Here is a 6176-nt window from a genome sequence, read left to right on the forward strand (position 1 = left end):
ATAGTCTAATTTCCACAAGTGTCGTTCTTTTGTCCAAACCCCACTTATGGTACAAAGCTCAATTACCCAATTTTAATATTTTTAGCCCAATATCATGATCACTTTGGATTAAATAAGCATAATAATAACTTAGCTACGAGACATTAATGTAAAAAGGTTGAACATAACTTACAATGATTAAAAATAGCGTAGCGTTACACGGACAGAATTTCGACTTACACCCTTACAACATTCGCTAACACACCCTTATTATTATAAATTAAAATTAAAATTAAAATTAAAATTAAAATTAAAATATAAATATAAATATATACTACGTATGAATGAAGAGAAGAAAAAGATATGTTTTGTGTTACACCAAAGCTCATTTTTATAGGCATGTGGGCTGGAACTGTGCACCATGCGATCTCATGGAGTTTCTTCCTCCAGGCCATGCGATCGCATGGCCAGCTGGGGAGACTTAAAAGTCTTTGTTTTTTTATGCCGACGATTTTTTAAATATAATATAATATATATATTAATTTTAAGAATTAATTATATATTATATTATATTCATGTGCATAGTTGACTTGTAATTTTTAGTCCGTTGCGTCGAGCGTTGAGAGTTGACTCTGGTCCCGGTTCCGGATTTTCGAACGTCCTTGCGTACAATTTAATATCTTGTACTTTGCGTTTTGAATCTTGTACTCTTGTAATTTTGAGACGTTTCTTATCAATAATTAGAACCTCATTGATTGTATTTTTGTACTTTTGAGCTTTTTGGTCGTTTGCGTCTTCAATTCGTCGAATCTGTCTTTTGTATTCACCTTTTATTATTTAAACGAATATCACTTGTAAATAGAACAGTTGCAACTAAAAGCTTGTCTTTCTTGAGGGATAATGCTATGAAATATATGTTCATTTTTAGCATTATCAAATATTCCCACACTTGAGCTTTGCTTGTCCTCAAGCAATATAGTCTTGAAATACTAGAATCACTTCTTTATTCTTCACACTTTGTACATCAGTGATTTCAATACGGCGGTATAAACAATGGTAGTAACGATATGGTTTACAGTCCCACATGACTTATGAAAATTTAGATCCTTTAGGAAATTGGATCTTTATGAAAATATTTGATTTTTTTTTTTTTGAAAATTAAATCTAGCTTTTACCCTAGATAAGTTTTCCGGAATAACCCTTCACCGGTGTTTGCAAATTCTTTTTGTGGGTTTGGTGGGTTTTAGATTTGAAAATTTTAGCTCAAAACTTATGGTTTTGTGTCACCCACTTGCTAACCTTGTATTAGGAAAGCAACACGTCCAGTATACTTGCTCCGTATATTACCTTTCGGTAAACTACCGTCCGGTTGTAAAGGAAAGCGTTGAACAAGCAACTGTTAAGGCAATGTCCCCTGACATGCTTTTAATTATGGTCTATAACGTGTCAGACGCAATTACTATCCTTGGTAGGAGCAATAGTAAAGCTCACCCTTATGATTTTTCAGTCTGGCACAAGGTCCTGTCTTTGACCATGCTATGCAACCACCGTTCTTACGGTTGACACCCGATTTGGTTCAGGTGACCTAATGGATTCCAGGTGAATTCTTAGGATTTTACGTTCAATGGTAATGAACGCATTGAAAATGGGTTTTCAGAAAACAAATCAGTTTGTAATTTTGATCAAAATATTTTCTCGTTCAAGCTCGAGTTTAGATATCATTGAATTCCATGAGTTTGTAATTCTCAATCTTTAATGTCAATCTCAAGGATTGAGTAATATCAGGCTTAAAAGCTGATTTTTAATCTTTAAGGAGATTATCCTTTCTGGGGGTCTGATTTATTAGTCTTATCAAGCTAATTTGCACGGTGTCCTCCCCATTTTACAAGACAGATCCTCTCATGGTTAGGATAAGTCTGACCACTTGGCGACCCTGTTTGATGCTGAGGTCCGTGGATTTCCTGCTGATTTTAGAGATGACTTTTCTAGATTTTTCATCAACCTACAGCTGGTCTGGACGACAACTTCATGACCTAAATCAAGAAGCGCGTGTCTTTTTCGAAAGACTTTACTTCCTTTTAACGATGGAATTGATTCATCGTGTAGATCCATCTCTTCTTTTCTTTCATCGGGTAAAACAGTTTAGTTTAGTCCAAAACAAAAGTATCTTCAATTATTTGTTACAGAAATATGTGACATATGTTTAAGATAACTTGGTAATTTTTCCCACACTTGAATTTTATTTTCCTTTTTATTGTCCTCTATTCCATTTTAAATGAATTCTATCATTTTGGTTTGTTTCTCAATTTATGTCCTTTCCGAGGTAACAATAATTTCGGTGTTAACACCTAGTTTTATCGTTCATAAATATGTATAAACATGATTTTGAGTTCATTTAATTGAAAATTTTGAAAATTTTTACTAGAATTGGGTAGTCAGTATATAAGACTAGGGCTGTTCTTTATTATCAGAGAGCACTAGATTCTAATACAACTACTACTTTACTAGTATTTCTAATGGTAACCAAGTGTTTAAAGTAAAAAAATTTAAAAATCCGAAAGAATTTAACCCCTTCCCACACTTAAGATCTTGCAATGCCCTCATTTGCAAGAAATCAGTAACAATTTAAATTATTGAGGGTGATTAGCGTAGAAATGATTAAATTTTACCAAAGTTTCCAAACATATTGCCATTTGTTTGCTGAATGATAAATGGTGCATATCATTTGTTCATTCCGTCTGTTGTTACATCACATTTATTTGTCATCTTGTCGTCAAAATTAGTAGCTTTTGCTGAACTTAATGCCAGTCTTTGAAAATGCGCTGTTTTACACAGTTTTGTACAATCTACAATATACATACATACAAATATAAACATGCATGGCAATTTGAAATGGGACTTAATATCCCACTTTCAAATCCTAAATGTGAAATATTAGTACACAATAATAATAAAAATGATAAAGATTACATAAGTATATTCAATAACATAAGTTTAAACATGAATAAGTAAAAAGATAAAAACATAAAAATCATATAAATAACCAAATGGAGCTAAATCAGTCTGGATATGGGTTCCAGTTCATCTCGTCAGGTGGGTTCCATTGTTGGTTATAGGTGTTTTGATAGGCTTGGTTATAGTCATACCAGTTAAAGGGTGGTCGGATATCGGGGCTGTGTGGCGGAAAATGAGCAGGTCGAGTAGGTACATAGTTATTTGGTACCTGATATGATAGCTGGCTCATGATTTGGTGCTGATGAACTAACCAGCTATCGTGTTGGCGTCGCCTATAATCCTCGTATACTCGCTCGGAGTTCCACTGCTCATACATACTATGTCTGGCCGCGTTCGTCATTGCTTCCTCATCTATACGAACGCGGACGTCAAGAATAGCATCTCGAAAGACATCCCTAATGTCTTCCGCCTCCTCCATTTCCTCGTCTGATCCTCTCTCTACCTGAGGATGAGATCCCTCATAGGGTACTGCCTGGTTACGTCTACTTTTCAATACCTTAGCACCCACATAAACTTTCAATCCTAAGGGCTCAACCTATTCTCTACAAAGCTGTAATGGACCCCCTTGGTTCCTATCAACACCTAAATACTCTCCAATGAGAGTAACAAAAATACCTCCTCCTATTATACTCCCTTCCTGCATTCCCTCTACCATTTTAGATAAATAAAAAGCAACACAGTAAGGGATATTGACAAAGCTTCTAGGATCCCGAATACACTTTAGGTAGAATAAATCATGTAAGGTAATTTTTTCTTTATTGTGACCTCTCTGTGTAATCGAGTTAGCCAAAAATCTATGAATAATACGAAGCTCGGCTCTGTTAATATGTGTATAGGAGTGTCCTCCTACTCGTGTAAAAACATCAAAATGTGACATACGCCTCCAAATGGCGTCAACGTCAAAGTTGATATCTACCCTTTCACCATAATGAATCAAGTTTGTACAATCGGGTAGTAGCAACTCACCAGGAGTATATATCTATAAAGCCCTGGCCATGTCCAGCATGGACATTCTGTACATCCTACTGCCAAGGATAAACCTAAGAAATCTTCTATCATCTATTCTAACTATATTTGTATCAAGTGATACAGTACTCATCAACTCAACACACCATTCCTTATATACAGGTCTACGAATGGTGAAACGACGTTCCCAATCTGTAAAAGAAGAACTGCCATACCTTTGAACTAAAAGCTGTCTAACACGGTCAGCTAGATGGATCGTTTCCAAAGGGGCCCAATCGATTACCCTTGGCACCTCTACATTTTTTGTTACCAATTTGAATTTGAATTTGAATTTTTTGTTACCAATTTGAATTTTTGTTACCAATTTGGAGATCTTAATTTTCTTATTCATCGAAGAATCAAAACTTTTAGATTTCGAAGATTTTCTTTATATCCCTTGAATTCCGAAATTCAACCAAGGCAACGTCAAAAGTTAAAACGAAACTTAATTTATTCATTTCACTTTATTGTGATAGCTTCATTCGTGCTCTTTGAATAATCGAATTATTTTATCTGTATTATTCAATAATGATAAAACTCTATTTATCAGCTCATATTCATCAGGAAAATATATTTATTGTTAGCCATGACGACCTCACTCAAATTTCGGAACGAAATTTCTTTAACGGGTAGGTACTGTGATGACCCGGGAATTTTCGACCAAATTTAAACTTGAATCTTATTTGATTTCAACACGATAAGCAAAGTCTGTAATGTTGAGTCACAAAAATTTTGAACTGTTTAGATGGATTCATGTAACCTTTGACCATGCCCGACGATTCACGAACAATTGTTTGTAAATATATATATATATATATATATATATATATATATATATATATATATATATATATATATATATATATATATATATATATATATATATATATATATATATCTACATACATATAAAATCCATACGTAAGTAATACTATAAATATTATAATATACATATATAATAAAAATTAAAGATTCAATATATTATGTAATAAGTAAATATGATACAATTATAAATGATAAAAGTAATTATAATTTAAAATATAATTATTAATATTATTATATAAAATTGGAAATATGTAACATGTTATATCTTAAATATAAATTCTATTATTTTTTTTATTTATTTTTTTTACATAACTAAAATACTATGTTATTTGAAATAAATATTCGAATATGTTGTATGAATGTTGCATAATCATTAATATGTAATATTAATATAATATATGTAATTACAAATTAAGATTATAATTGCTATGTTAATATTATTATATATTTTATAGTAGTATTATCAAGGTAATTAGTATTATTATTAAATTATTAAATTATTAAATTATTAATTATTAGAATTATTGATATTAATATCATTTTTATTAACTTTATTATTATTATTATTCAAATACTTATTATTAGTATTTATATCATTATTAATATCAATATATATATATATATATATATATATATATATATATATATATATATATATATATATATATATATATATATATATATATATATATATATATTTATAAACACATAATATAGTAATATGTATACAAATATAATTACATATGTATAAACACGTATATATTCATATATAAATAAATACGTATACATCAAAACCATAGGATCCTAAATTTGCTAATATCTCAATCCTACTGTAGGGAATTTTGTTTTCTATCTCAAATTTCTTACCTAATTCAACTAATCCAACTCATTGTACGAAGACTTGATATCAATAATCTTTATCTGTTTATTATATATTTTTTCTTTACTTAACCATGATCAAGAACCACCATTTCGATCACCTAAACACTTACCTCTTTCCTATTTCCTGTCGTGAGACCCAAACCAAAACAATATCCACAATCACTTAATTTTCTCCTTGGCAGACGAACAAAAAAAAAATTCTTTCACCACCAGAACACCACCATTAAACACTGCTGCCATGATCCGTATACTATTGCTGTGCCATCTTCCAACACCTAAAATCCATTGACTATTCTTAAAGGTTGATTGTAATTTATGCTCTTGCCATTTTATCTAAACCCACGAATGATAACCAAAACCCACAATAGCTTCTTCTTTATTCATGATGAAGATTGATGATGAATATTATGTGATGATATTCGATGATGAGGAAGAAAAAAAAAACATAACCTATTATTATTTCCTTCCTA

The sequence above is a fragment of the Rutidosis leptorrhynchoides genome, chromosome 2, assembly GCF_046630445.1.
Source record: "Rutidosis leptorrhynchoides isolate AG116_Rl617_1_P2 chromosome 2, CSIRO_AGI_Rlap_v1, whole genome shotgun sequence".
Taxonomy (NCBI): Eukaryota; Viridiplantae; Streptophyta; class Magnoliopsida; order Asterales; family Asteraceae; genus Rutidosis; species Rutidosis leptorrhynchoides.